At 49.6% G+C, this 14954-nt stretch overlaps 1 protein-coding gene across 3 annotated transcripts in view; it reads left to right on the top strand.

The window, feature by feature from the left end:
- The first annotated feature begins 5239 nt into the window (after positions 1-5239).
- Positions 5240-14954, top strand: part of Cgnl1 (cingulin like 1) — a 149919-nt gene continuing 140204 nt past the window's right edge. For all 3 annotated transcript variants that reach the window (XM_057767377.1, XM_057767378.1, XM_057767376.1), the window contains exon 1: positions 5240-5335. The gene's annotated coding sequence lies outside the window, so the exon portion shown is untranslated. The remainder of the gene's footprint in view (positions 5336-14954) is intronic.

The raw sequence follows: 14954 nt of genomic DNA, 5'->3' as shown, positions 1-14954 counted from the left end.
CCTGGAGTTATTCAGCAGTTTGGATACTGAATGTGAAGTTCCTTAAACTGCCCAAGAAATCCGAGTTTCCTGCTGTGGTCATGATCCCCACGGCCATCACTGTCCTGATCACTCTGGAGCAGATGGAGTCAGAGCCCTTACACGTCAGGTCTGCAGGGAGAACTTGGACCTGGCCGTGGGTAGACTTGAGGTGGGGAGGGAGAGTGCTTGCCTGGCAGGCTCCAAGTCCTTGGTTCCCGACGGTCCATAACACCAGGTGTAATCATGTGTGCCTATAATCCCAGGTGTAGTCATGCCACTATAATCCCAGCACTTGGAAAGTAGAGGCAGGAGGCTCAAAAGTTAAAGGTCACTCTTGGCTCAAAGCAAGATTTAGGCCAGCCTGGGCTACATGAAACCCTGGGCCTGCCTTACGGAAGGCAAATTAAACTCTTCATTATTTTGAGCCTAGCCACTGAATGGCCCAGCTGGCTCCTTTCGCTTTAGACATATTTTAGAAAAGTGTGTTCTAGAAGTTCTTTACAGTCCTGGTTGAAAGAAGCCACAGGCCAAACCTTAAAACATGTTTACTGTGGTTTGGGAGTCTCCACCCACTTACTGCCCAGGTGAATAGTCTGCATATACCAGCTTGTTACCAAATAATTCAACCCAAAGAATGGTTCATTAATGTGGCCCAGAGAATACAAAAACATTGTTAACTGCTTTAACTTTTTGTTTTTAATCTTGGAACTTGAGCCATCCTGGCTTTGGTTAAGGCACAGGAAAGTGGACTCAGGTCCTGGTGTGTTAGTGGGTGGCACTGGGAGGTGCAGAGGGGTAATGTTTATAGCAAGTGTGGTCTGGAGTGGCCAGGATAGTGGCTCTGAAGCTACTGTTTTTAGGTTCATACTTCCTCCAGCTTGCTGAATGTTGACATCCTGCTTTTATTCTCCAGCCTCTAAGGCAGGAAGCCTAGCTTCTAGAGATACAGGCTCTGTCTGTACCCAACCAACCAACCAGCAAAACGTTCAACCACGTTGAATCCCTTGATGTTCCCAGTCTCTTTTGTTGGTTCTCTTGTACTGTGAGAGCTTGAACGATCAGTACAGGAAATCTGTGTCCCCTGGGGAGCTGGTCCTGCAGAGGCCACACAGAGTCAAACTTTATAACCAGCCTCCTTTGATTATCTTTCTACTGAGAAATGCCATCCCTCTTATAGTGATCTGAACTTTTTCAGAAGGATGCCCTACATTTACAGGGAACATGCCTCCTGTAGGATGTGCTCTGGGCAGCCTCACCTCTCTCCTTCCACAGGACATAAACACAGCTGCTTTCCCAAAGTTTCCTAGCACCTATCTCTGTTCTTTAGATCCTGCCTCTCCCATTGTGACCTGCCCAGTAGGGGTCTTTTATTCATTTGTCACAAATACTGAATACCTGCTGTGTTCAGGTGGCTAAATACCCAAGGAAGATCTGCAAGTGTGTATGTGCACCACGTGCATGCAGTACCCATGGATACCAGAAGAGGGCATTGGAACTTCTGAAACGAGTAATACATGGTTGGAACTGAACTTGGATCCTCTAGAAGAGCAGCAAGTGCTCTTACCTGCTGAGCCATCTTTCCAGCCCAACCCTCACACTACTTTTAGGCCAGGATACTTTGAAATGATAGTTCAAAACTTGACTGGTTTTTGTTTTGTTTGGAGACAGTCTTGCTCTATTGCTCAGGCTATCTTTAAACCTGTGCTCAAATGATCATCCTGCCTCAACCTCCTGAGGAACAGAGATTATAGGCATGTGCTGTAAACTTCCTGTTCTCGTCCCTTGGGTGTGAGAGTGGGAGGCCTGGCTACACCCCTGTAAATAACCCTCACCTGTGCTTCGTAAGGAAATCCAATAAACTCAACTGACTCCCCAGAGTCGATCAGCAAAACTGAGCCTCACTTGGCTTGTCATTGGAACCTTAGGAAAAGAGATTGTGTCTCCCTCTGGGAAGGAATTTTAGCAGTAGGGGTGTAGCCCAGAGTAGGGAAAATTATTGTGGAACATCTTGCCTTGGGTCACATGGAGATCTTGTAACCCCCTGAGGATTTGGCAGCCAATTCTGGGGGCCCCTTAACATGCTTCTCAGGAGATCTAGTGGGGACTGCAGGCAGGTCCCCACTTCACACAGCCTCAATCCCCTGAGCACACCCTAAAGCTGGCCTTTCCTTGTTCTCTGCCTCACTCTTCTTTCTCCCTACTTCTACTTCCTGGCGTCGCTTCCTAAATATAACACCTGCTTCCAACCCCTGTCTCAAAGGTTCATTTCCAGGGCAACTCAGACTAAGGCAGCCTCCTGCTCATAGCTCCAGACACAGACCTCTTCCCAGGGCTCCCATCAGACCCATCTTTCTCCCTAGGTGCTTCTTCACAGCTTCCCGGAGTAGATGTTGCCTTACGTGCTCCTTGCTACCCCCATTCACTAGGTCTGCAGAGCGTAGGCCAGGGACATGTGTTAGCCTGCAGCCCCCTTTCCCTGGCCCTTCCAGTGGGTCACGTTGCTCTTGCTAACCTGGTGTTATCTGAATATTTTGATACTACACATTTCATGCTCACAAAACTTGGAAGAGGAAAGAGGTGATTTTAATCTACACTTCCTCCTGAATGTTTTGCTTTAGGCAAATTACTGCCACAGACATCCTCCCCCACCAACACACACACATACACCAAGTCCCACAAAATAAATAAATAGATAGCCACTGAAGAAAGATGCTAGGGAAGGCGTGGCTCAGAGTATCAGAGGCATTGCTGGCTTGCACAGGCTTGCCTTCCCTTCAGGCTGGCGGAGCTTGAGTGTCTGTAGTGAGAGCAGAGGCATGCTGCTTCTCTGTGAGCCCATCCTGATTCTGCCTCCCTCCTTGCCTCCCCACCCACTCTCCTTATTTTGGTTATCATCAGACTACCTGTTGGGAAAGAGGTGGGCACACTGGATAATTGCTTTCTCCGTGCTTAGCAAATGTTCTGCAGATGCTCTCAGTGGTCTAGGTAGGAATAGATGAGCGGCAAATGGTCCAGCCTCCGACTCGCCCTGGTTTTCCTCAGAGTCACGGGGTTCCCCGACACCTCTCATTATCCCTCCTTTTCTTCCTTGGGTGAGCCTTCCATTTCCTGGCCCTGAGTGAGGGCACTTCACCCTCCTTTCCTAGTACCTAGTTCATATGTTGTGTCCCTCCCCCATCCCAGCCACCAGCCTGCCGGTCGGTCATGAATTTCCCGTGAAAGTTGCACAAAACATTCAGCAGCTCTCGCAGAAACACCTTCTCCAACTGGGAAGACAATTCAGCGGCTAAGCACTTTCTTCAAGCTGGTGTGGAGGCGCACACCTTGAATCCCAGCACGGGGGAGGCAGAGGCAGGTGGATCTCTGAGTTTGAGGCCAGCCTGGTGTATAGAGCGAGTACCAGGACGGAGAACCCTGTCTTGAAAAACCAATGAATACATAAATAATCAATCACTTGCTGATTTTTCAGAGAGCTAGGGTTCAGATCCAAAGCACCCGTACCAGATGCTCAACCACCTGTAACTCCAGCCCCAGGGAACCCAGCATCTTCTTCTGGACACTGCACACGCATGATATGCATACATATATTTAGGCACATACATACAGACATTAATACATCTTTTAAAAAACCTCTCTCCATGTCCTTATTTCTTTCTCTGGAACTACCTCAGGACGCATATCTGGCCACCAGTTTGAGAAGCTCTTTGGGAAGGTCTTTCCCCACACAGGTTTCTGCTGTAGCCTCCCTCCTGGCTGGGCTGGTCACTGTACTTCAGGGTTCTGCCAGTCCTGGCGTTTAGCCCCATGTAGGTGCAGGTTCCGTTGCATGCATTTTGAGGAGTCTGAGGCGTGGTTAACCCTCGTCCCTGCCTGTGCTATCTGATACCTTTCCCACTATCCGGCACAGCCTCCCTTGCTAATTTGCCTAATTCCAGGTTCCAGATGTACCCCAAACCCAGAGGCCTTCGCTCAGGCAAGCGGCCTTGCCAAAGAACGCTGTCTATGCAGTTTTGTCCCGTACGAAGTCCAGACTCGAGAGCTAAGCAATTAATTTTTTTGACAAAAATCACAGAACGCTCAATCTTCTAAGTAGGGTTACTACTTTCTTTTGGGGGAGGGGCAGGAAGGCTGCATTCATAACCATTCTTGGCTGTAGTTGACTACGGGTGGAGCCTGCCTAGTAGACCCACTGTTTCTGAGAAGTAAATTCAAAGGGCTCCAGGGAGGATGGCTGCCTCCTTTGTGTTCTTTTTAAAAATCACTTGAAAATATTTGTGTTGTTTTGCCTGCATGTATGTCTGAGCTCTATACATCTGCAGTACCCGAGGAGGCCAGAAGAGGGCACTAGATCCATTGGGACTGGAGTTACAGAGGTTTGTGAGCCACCACGTGGGTGCTGGGAATTGAACCGGAACTTCTGCTAGAGCTGCAAGTTCTCTTAACTGCTGAGCTATCTCTCCAGCCCTGTAAATACGAGCACTTTTAATCACTGTGTATTTTCCCCTTCTGCTATGTGTTTTTCCTACAAGACTTGCTGTTACCTTTTGGAATCTTTTCACGTCGCTATTTTGAGGGACTGAATGTTTTGAGCGTTGGTTTTATTCAGCATGTCAGCAAACATTTACTTATTAAAATAGTGTAGGCCACGTGACATTTCTGCAGCCCTCTCTTCCGTGGAGTGAGTGTCCTGTTCACTTTACAACGGAGGAAACTGAGGCTTGGAAATGACAAGCTTCACACTGACTGTCGCAGTTGTCAATGTAAAGTCACTTTCCCTGGGACCGGACTAAACTAGGACCTGAGATCTGTTTTCTGATGCCAGTTCTGCCACCAGCAGCTGGGTGACCTCAGAGACGGGCCCAGCTTTAGCTTATTGGAGTCACTCCCGTGCTTTTCCATCAGTGTGATTTGCTCCCAGGTGAAGAGAACAAGGCTGCGTGGAGGGGTGTGGGAAGCGTATCTGGGATGGGGTGGGACTGCGAAATAGGGAAGGCTTCCTGGAGGGGTATACAGGAGCGCGGAGAGAGGAGAGAGGGAGGCTGCAGGGAAGGGAAGAGGTGCTGGCGAGGGTGCAGATGGAGCAGAGTGGCAGGGAGCGCCCCAGCTTGCCTACTAGGGCCCTCAGTCCTGGGTCCGCCTGGGTCCCGAGTCCCTGGGAGGGTCCGGACGCAGACCCGCCTGCTCCTCCTCCCGGGAGGGCGGGCGGCTGCAGGACGGGGCGGGGCTGGCGCGGCCTCCTGGCGACTCCGGCGGCCGCGGCTCTCCGGCCGGGGTCTGCGGGCTGCAGCGGAGCGGGACCCGGGAGACGGAGGCGGTAAGTGAGCTCGGAGCCGGGGCGGGAAGGGTGTGCGCGGGCCGCCGGGGCCCAGGTGCTGCCCCGGACGGCGAGGGGCTCGGGCTCCTGCAGGTTTGCGCAGTGCTCAGCCTAAGCGTTGGTTCCCGGATCCTGGCGTGGCCGCCGCAGTGCCGGGGCTGGAGGTGTGCTCCTGTCTCCTAGCCAGCTCTCTGCACTCTAGACGCACCGAACAGTCGGTGGCGAACCTGTGCTGAGCTCTAGTGACAGCTGCGGGCGATCCACAAGAGCATCGCACTCCTCGTCCTTCCCGGCGGGGTTTAATCTCAGCGTGCTCTTTAAAACCATTTCTTAAACCGAACAGGCTGGTGGTCGCTCCTCTGTCCTGGTCCGCGAGCCACTGCACGGTCCAGGCAGGTCACCCCGAAAGCCCTTACTTTTTTTTTTCTGTCTTTTAAGGGACTTTTCCAAGTTGCATCAGCGTTTGGCTTCTAGACAGGTACCTGGCTGTGGTGTTGGGCAGAGAATTTGTAAAAGAACTTTGTGTATTTTCTACGTGCGTGCCCTTTCACCCCAAGAGCCCTCCAACACCGAGTACCCCGCTCAAAATACGGTGGGAGTTCTTTTTTTTTTTTTTTTTTTTTTTTTTTTTGGTTTTTCGAGACAGGGTTTCTCTGTGGTTTTGGAGCCTGTCCTGGAACTAGCTCTTGTAGACCAGGCTGGTCTCGAACTCACAGAGATCCGCCTGCCTCTGCCTCCCGAGTGCTGGGATTAAAGGCGTGCGCCACCACCGCCCGGCAACGGTGGGAGTTCTTAAGGTGACCTGGCGGCTACACACCTGGTGAGTTTTAAAAACAAAACTAAAGACCCTCACCTTTGTACCCTCTGACTGGGGTGCGCCGGTGGGAACGTGCCCCCCTCCCCCTCCCCGTGGCTCTATCTGGTTGCTGTTGGGTTGGAAACCGGGAAACGCAGAGCGCTCTCTTGGGGAGAACCCATCTGCGTGCGGCGGCGCTCAGGCTCCTTAGCCACCTCTCCACCAGGGGGGCCTGTGGACGCCCCGTGCCAACCTTAGACCGCAGGTGGTGCCTTTAAAAAAAAAAAAAAAAGGAAAGTTCCCATTGTTCCTAACTCTGTTTACAGTAAATATTTCCAGGGGCACTTTCGACCTAGGAGGTTGAAGTGTGGTGCGTTAAAATTTCAAGTCCTTGCCAGTTTCAACGTTATAACACAGGCTTGTCCTACGAGGGAAAACTAAGTGGTTTGTAAAGGATCTCAGCTGAAAAGCAGAGGAGAATACTTAGGATTTGGTGAGCTCTAGTAGACCCCTCCTTATCGGAACGCGCGCGTGCACACACACACACACACACACACACCACACCACACCACAATCGAGCGCAGCGCGCGTTGAAATATTGGCGTTTGCATAAACAAGAGAGTTTTCCCCGAAGTTGGCGAGATCCTGAAGGGCACTTGTGTCCACGTGTGTGCATTTGTGAGTTAGTTATTTTGATGTGTGCTTCGGCCCTCAGGAGCAACCATGTGTATGCTCCTTGTTAGAATAACATTGGAGTTAGTGAATTAGCGCTTCCAGTAACATGGCAAAACCGAGGTATCTCCTCAGTCACCTGTCAGGTTGTTTGAAAAATGATAGGACAAAGGAAAACGCTGAGTCTATGTTAGAATCTAGTGATTTGGGTCACATATGTTTTATCAGCATGATTGTCCCTAGTACACTCTCTGGTATTCTAAGTTAAGTATTCCCGTGACTTAACTCCCGGTGTTACAGTGTGGCCACAAATCAGGTTTTGCCTTCTGGCCCTGTGTGTTGTCTTTTTGTAGTAGTAAAATGAAGTCCCTTTAAGAATGCCCTGGGGAGGGTGTTTGTGTTTGCTTCTGGCTTCCCATTTGAGTCAGAGGACGTTGACATTGAACAATAAAAAATGCTAGTGTCTTGCCCCATTGGTCTGTTCCCCTTTCCTTTCCTCCTCCCTGTCCTGTTGCTCTGCTCAGCAGCTAGAAGTGTGACCACTGAGGAGTGTCACCTGGCTCAGGAGTAGAGGCTACGCGGAGTACTTGGGAACAGAACCATATAGAAAGTATTCTTCTGTGAGCGTTTGTGTGTGCGTGCATGCATAAGCATGTACCAACGCATCAAAATGACTGGTTGTAAACTCCTTTCCAGCTGGAGACCAAGATTTACCTAAAGATGCTGTCATACTCTTGGTATCTGAAAAGCTGTGCCTGAATAGCAGTTACCTGCATGGTGAGACTGGATAGTGGCAGTTGCCTGTGAGACGGCATGCAGGCTGGCCCCACCCTGTGTGTAGCTCAGTGTGGCCAGAGGCAGGTTTATTACAACACTTGCCACTCTGGGGTAGCAGTTGTAGTGTTCTGACCTGAACAGAAGGAAGCAAGTGAAGAAAAATGGGATGAGTGAGTGGGGTGCTTTCATCCAGGAGGAGTGCAGCCTCCAGAAGAGGCCTGTGGTCTGTCCTGAGAGCTGTGATGGCTGTTATAACCAGCCACTTAGAATAATGACTTCATTTTGTGTGTGTGTGTCTTAAGTTACTTTCTCATGATGATGGAGTGAGGAATGATGGAATTTAAAGTGTTTCTTAGCTTTCCCTCCGAAACTTTATCTAAAAGATGTTGCTAACCTTTTCAAAAGGCCCAGCTGAGTGATCTCTCCCTCCCTCCCATCCTCCCTCCTTCCTCCCTTTCTTTGGCCTTGGTGCTAAAGGGCAAAGATATATATATAAGAAGCTGGCTCCCAAGGAGAAAAACAAAGTTCAAGGGGATGGAAAACTAGGTAATTTTGCCTGGGTGACACCCAAGCACATACTTTCTTCTGTCATTTGGCATCGTTTCTAAAAGGAAACAAGTTAAGACATGAGAACCCAGAAAGGGGGGCAGGGGTGGGGAGAGGAGAGGTGCTGATGGGGGTGGCACCAAGGCTGAGTGGTCTTCGGGAAGTGGGAAGCTTGCTGGGATCTTCAGCCAAATGTCCCCACTGGGACTGCTAAGATGGCTCAGCTGGCAAAGGGGCTTGCTGCCAAGCCTGATGCCCTGAGCTGATGCATGGAGCCTGCATGGTGGAAGGAGAGACCCGGTCCCTAGATCCCTACATGTTGTTTTCTGACCTTGCCCATCATAAGCTCCGCTACTTTGTTCCTTCACGGCCTGCCTTCCTGCTTCCCAAGCCGATGTTCTCAACTTATGTGTGTGAGAGATAGGGTGGGGGGTGGTAGGAGTTGGCTCTTTCTATGTAGCCTAGGCTGCCCTCTGACTGAGATAGACCCTGTCCTGCCTTAGCCTCCCAAGTGCTGGGATTTACTGCCTAGCCACGTGGGAGGCGGTTGTTTTTATTTCTTCCTTTGGTTACTCATTGAGCAACCTTTTTAAAAAGCCACTGCTGCGGGCAGAGCTCTGTCCCACCTGCTAAGTTCTTGGTCAGCAGGATACAGTCCTTGCATTATGGAGCCTGAGTTCAGGTAGTGGGATCTGCAGACTGGGTTACGGTGAACTGGGTTCTCTGTAGGGCAGTAGCCTCACCTGGCTTGATTCCCCTGCAGTTCATGGATATGGAAGTCATAAGAAACATTTTCTGAGGTTCAAGGTCCAGCTTGTTTCATTGGGACTCTGCACCAGATTTGAACTGAGTGAGTTGTGGGACTGGAGGAGGGGGAGGGGCATGGGGCAGGTACCCATCACTCAGGAGGAAAGAAAGAGGATGCTGGGTTCTGGTGGATACATTGTGCTGGTGGGTTTCTAGGGGGCTGGAAAACTTGTGTGAACAGAACAGCCTCTCTGGCCGTTGGTGACTGGTAATAGAAGTTTAGTGGCCTTGAATCAGTGACAGTGTGGGTAGAATCAAAGCCCCAGCTTCTCAGAGTGGAGCCTGCCTCTGAGCTCAACCCTCCTCCCATATGGCTGCTTTAAGACAGGGCTCCTGAGATGGTTGTGAGCCGCATGTAGCTCACTCCTGTCTTCCGAGTAGTGCTTCATAGGCTCCCGAGCTCCCAGTTACCGGAATAATCACTAAGGCCAGGCCTATCAGCAAGGGTTACTAATGCACAGGCTTGTCATCCGAGCCATTCAGGAGGCTGCTGGGCTGAGATCAAGGCCAGGTTGGGAAACAAACCCTGTCTCCAAACTACAACAAAAATATGTTTTTGTTTTTGCATTCAGACTACTTTCAAGCTTACTAGGTTGCTAGGATGACCTTGAATTTACTGGCTGAACCTCCCAAATCCTGGGTTTATAGGCAGACACTACTATATGCCCCTTTATGCCGTGCAGGTAATTGAACCCAGAGCTTCATGTATGCCAGGCGAGCCCTACCAACTAAAGCATTCCCCAGCCCAGTACTATTTGTTCATTGATCATATCCAGCTGCCAGGTTGCCACTCGGCACTCTGCTCTGAACCCTGACATCCCTGGAGACTCCAGGCCGTGGGGTCACTCACTGTGTCTGTGCTGTGGCTGAGCGGAGGGAGGTTCGCAAGTGCTCGCTCGGGCCTCACTACAGAGCTCAGTTCCTTGCAAGGCGCTCCCTTACATAGAGCTGATTAAGACAGGGTGTTTTCAGGGGCTGGAGGGACAGCTTAATGGTTGAGAGTACTTACTATTCTTGAAGAGGACCTGGGTTGGAGTCCTAGCATCCACACACCAGCTTACAACCATCTGGAACTCCAGTTTCAGGGAATCGGATGCCCTCTTCTGGTTTCTGTGGGCACTGAATCCATGAGGGGCACACATGAGGTGTATATACCGTCGCACAAACAAAATACTCGTGCACTTAAAAATAAGTGTATCTTTTAAAAAAGACATTGTGTTTTTAGTATCACCCTCTCCCCGCCCCCCTCCACCATGGCACAGTCCCCTTGAGTTTGGATGGATTTATTGATTTCCCTCCTGGAAGATGTAAACGTCTCAAAGACCAGGGTGTTTTTGCCGTCCAGGCGGCTTTCACAGAGTCCTTTTCTTGTTTTAGAGGAGCTGGCTGATGCGGCTGTTTGGGAAGGCTCTGAATGCCCAGTCTGGGTGAGGGAGGCACTGTCCCTGCGTTGCTTCAAGCTTTGCAAACCTCTGAGCTCTGGAAATCACTGGTTATTGAGCAAGAGTAAAGCACAAACTTGAGTGCTGGGCTTTCTGGGTACAGGAAAGGTCTGCAGCCCAAGTCTTGATTGTGCGATGCATACAACCTAAACAGAATTCGACCGCACTGTAATTAACTTGAGCTCTTAAATTTGCAGGTAGTCGGGGCTTCGGGCCTGACAGAACTGTCATTACCGATGAGCCCAGAACAGATTTGAAAATGAGCGGCCGTCACTACTATGGGCAGTACCACAGGCACACATACAGAATTCCCACTCAGAAAGACTTCAGGATTACAACATAGGGCATAGTCTTTGAACTTGGAGTAGGCTGCCCATGCCTGGCTGTGTCTTTGTTTATAGGATGGAGTTTGTTCCCTGCTGTCCAATCTGAAAAGTTTTTGTGCCCCAATAAACCTCTCCACCAATGTAATAATCCAAATCAGACCAAATTAAACTGAGTTAGAAAAAGCCCAGGTTTAATGGATACCAACATTCCCGGGTAGCCTTCCAGTCCCCCAGGAAGGAAGACCACTAAACCACGTGTTTGTTCTCTGGAGTGCTGTTTAAATACCCTGTAGGAGTGGTCTTGAGCATCTCTGGGGAGGTGTCATCCTTTGGCAGGCTTTCTTGGAGGTAGAGTCTGGACTGAGGCAACTTCCAGGGGAGGGGGCTTGAGATGGAACTTCCACCCAAACACAACCACAGTGATTTTGCTTACCTTAGGTAAAGTGTGGATGGTCCAGGGCATTATTTTGTAGTTTTTTTGTTATCTGTAAGACCAGTACTGTTGTTATTGTGACAGGTTCTCATGTAGCTCAGGCTCCCTCAGATTCACTGTGTAGCAGAATGTATCTTTGAATTTCTCGTCCTCCTGCCTCTACTTCCCAGGTGCTGGGACTACAGATGGATATGTATCACCATGCCTGGTTTATGCTGTGTTGGAAGGTGGAACCCCTGCATGTTAGAGACCCCCTAACCAACAGAGCCCAACTCCCTAGCCCTATTGCTAGCTTTTAGGAGGCTGAGAAAGCTTGTCGTAAAGGTTTGATTCTCTGCAGTGTTTGCTGGTGAGATCTTTATGCTCCTTCAGAAGCACACAGCTGCTGCTGGAAAGTGGAGAGTGTCCCTCCCTGTCCCAGTCAAGTCTCAGCAGCATGGGGGTAGGGGAGACTGACTCAGAGCTGAGATGGCTGTTGAAGGCTGAGAGTTAGAGGAGCTGCACTGGAGAAGTAGCTCAGTGGTTGAGAGCATTTGCTGCCCTTACAGAGAGCCCGGGTTCAGTTCCCAGCGCCCACACTGTAGCTCACAACCATCCACAGCTCCAGTTCCAGGGGATCCAAAGCCTTCCTCTGACATTCAAGGGTAACAGGCACACGTGATACACAGACATACATGTAGGTAGAGTACTCATACATGTAAAATAAAGTAAATGAATTGGGTGGGGGATACTTACTTGGGGACCATAGATGACACTGACCAAACTTCCGTCTCCTTTGTTTATGAATTTTTGGTTTAGGACGTAGATACTTTTGTCTAGGATGTGTCCAGACCAGTTTAGTCCTAAACTTTCCTGCTTTCCTGGGTAAGCTTTGGGAAGTGGGGAGGTGAGGGAGAGTTGGGGCTGGGCTATTAGACTTTGCTTTTAGCTTATTATGTGGGACTGGCCTTAAGGCTTGGGTACCTCTCCCTGAAGGCCTGAGTCATGGTTTCTGGGTGTGAGGCAGCAGGGTAGGATATGAGAGAAAGAGAGAGAGAGGTTCAGAGAGAGAAGGAGAACGGCACAAGTTCCTTCCTTCCGTTCCCTTTTTCTTTATTTCCATCCTTTTTTTTTTTTTTTTTTTTGGTTTTTCGAGACAGGGTTTCTCTGTGGTTTTGGAGCCTGTCCTGGAACTAGCTCTTGTAGACCAGGCTGGTCTCGAACTCACAGAGATCCGCCTGCCTTTGCCTCCCGAGTGCTGGGATTAAAGGCGTGCGCCACCACCGCCCGGCTCATCCTTTTTTTTTTTTAAAGACAGGGTTTCTCTGTGTAACAGCTCTTGCTCTGTAGACCAGGCTGACCTTGAACTCATAGAGATCCACCTGTCTGTGCCTTTGAGTGCTAGGATTAAAGGTGTGTGCCACCACTGCCCGATCAGTTTTTTTTTTTTTTTTTAAACGTACTCTTAATCAAGAGTTGCTTAAATCTTAGGATGTGGGCCCTCATTTACTATGGGCTAAAAGCTTGCTGGTCTCGAGTAGTTGCTTTGAAAGCCTCTTTGTCAGTCATCAGGAGTGTGGTTCTGGCTGAGTCCTCTTCATCTGGCGTTTGCTTCCCCATCTGTAACGTGGTGCTCTGAGCCTACTTCTCATTGCTAGGCAGAAGCAGGCACAGTCTGGTGCAGAGTCCTATTGACACGCAGCTGCTGGAGGTCAGTGATGCTGCCCCCTCCTTCAGTTCTGAGGACAATTGGTTGTAGAGAACGGTGGGGCTGAGCCTTGCTCATTTGAGGTGTTAGCTCAACTTACCATCTCTGGTCAAAGGGAGCTTCTGGTTATTGATAGACTTCCCTGCTTTCCGAAGTAGAAATTTTTATTGTTTCTGGTTGGCTGGCAGGTGTTCCCAACTGGGAATAGCCAATTTACTCTCCACTAAGCCCTCTTTAACTTCATTTGTAATTGCTTGCACTATTTACATCTAAATAACCCTGCTTTTAGCAGTGAAACCCCTTAACCTCCAGGTAGTTAGACTCAGCCCTGGAGGAAGTCGCCAGGTGGAGTGGCCTGGAACTGGCTACCAGCATTAAAAGCCCCCCCCCACCCCCCCTGTCTCTGTGTGTGTGTGTGTGTGTGTGTTTGTTTATCCCCAGCTTGTCTCATTTTGCTGGTTAGTTTTAACTGTCAAATTGACACAACCTAGACTCACCTGAGCATCCACAAGGAATTATCTAGATCAAATTCGCCTGTTGGGGATTGTTTTGCTTCTTCACGAACGAACGTAGAAGACCCAACCATTGTGGGCCACACCATTCTCTAGGCAGGGGGTCCTCACTGTGTTAGAGCAAGCGAGGATCCCCACCTTTATTTTTTTCTCAGCTCTTGACTGTGGATGTGATGCTGTGGGTTCCTGCCTCGACGTCCCCACCATACGGACTAGAACCTAGCATGGTGAGCTGAATTATTATTATTATTGTTGTTGTTGTGCTGGCGATTAAACTGAGAGCCCTTACACATGCTATATAAGCACTCTGCTAGCGAGCCGAACTCCCAGCCAATGGGCCCCCCGTCTGCAGGTGTTTTGGAAGCTGCACTTCATGCATGAGCACGTGCATCCGAAGGCAATGCCAGGTGGCGAGGCAGCAGCTGAAGAGTACCTGGGTCTCATTCTGGGTGGTAAGTCTGTTGTTCTGCCAGCAGTGCTTACACTGACATGCGCAGACGACCGTGGATCTGCAGGCAGTGTAGTCCAGGGGTTGGAAGTGTGGAGAGGGCAGTAATTTGCTTGGCTACTACGGTGTCACCTGTGGCTGTCCCTGGCTTTGTTGTGTGACCTCTTGTGCCTCAGTTTCCTCATTCATGAAAATGGTGACTCCTACCTGAAGATTGGTATGAGGTTTAAGTCACCCTGGGGAAGAACAGAGTGAAGACGGAAGCCTGGCTCGGTAACTGAGTTGGTAGTAGACCATCCATTTTACTCTGGTCTGAGGTGTGTGTATTGTATTGGTATTCAGGAAAGGGAGGGATTGCTTCTGGTTTGGGAGTCTCCCGCCATATATATATGTTTTAAAAGAGTGTTTGCCTGAAAGTGTGCATGTGTACTGTGTGTGTGCAGTACCTGTGGAAACCAGAAGAGGGAGTCTGATTTCCTGGAACTGGCATTACAGATAGTTGTGACAGGCCCTGTGGCTTCTGGGAACTGACCCTGGGTGCTCTGCAAGAGCCGCTGGTGCTTGGAACCAACAGAGCCATCTCTCTAGTCCCTGGGAGGTGGGTTTTTTTTTGTTTTGTTTTGTTTGGTTTGGTTTTGTTTTTTAATTTTAATTTTTTGGTTGGTTTATTTGGTAAAATACAGTGTGAAAATTGCATTTCAGTGGGATGGAGTGCATTCACAGTGTTGGGCAGCCATATTTACTATCTGATTCTAAGACTTTCCCTGTCCCCAAACAGAAACCTGTATTACCTTTTCCCTGCCACCCTGCACCCATGGGTCTTCTCTCTGCCTCTATAGAAATGCTTATTCTGGATATCTCTCAGGTATTTCCTGGAGTTCCTTGCCTTTTGCGTCTGGAGCCTTTACTGACACAGATGTCAAAGCTCCTTTTGGGGATGGGGGTGAGCATTGGGGGTGGACAAAGTTTCACCACATAGCCCTGACTGGCTCACTATGTAGACGAAGCTTGCCTCTGTACCCCAAGTGCTGGGATTAAAGGCATCCTGGCCGTCTTTACTAGTGTCTTTGTAGAGTGTCCTTATCTGTTTTATCAGACCCATTTTTCTCCAGTCACGTCCTGTTTCGAGTTTTAAAGTGCCCATCTTTAATCATCTCTTTGGATCCCCTTTGG

This window comes from Chionomys nivalis, chromosome 4, assembly GCF_950005125.1.
Source record: "Chionomys nivalis chromosome 4, mChiNiv1.1, whole genome shotgun sequence".
Lineage (NCBI taxonomy): Eukaryota > Metazoa > Chordata > Mammalia > Rodentia > Cricetidae > Chionomys > Chionomys nivalis.
Note: the sequence above shows the minus strand (reverse complement) of the source record. Positions and strands in the feature narration are given on the sequence as shown.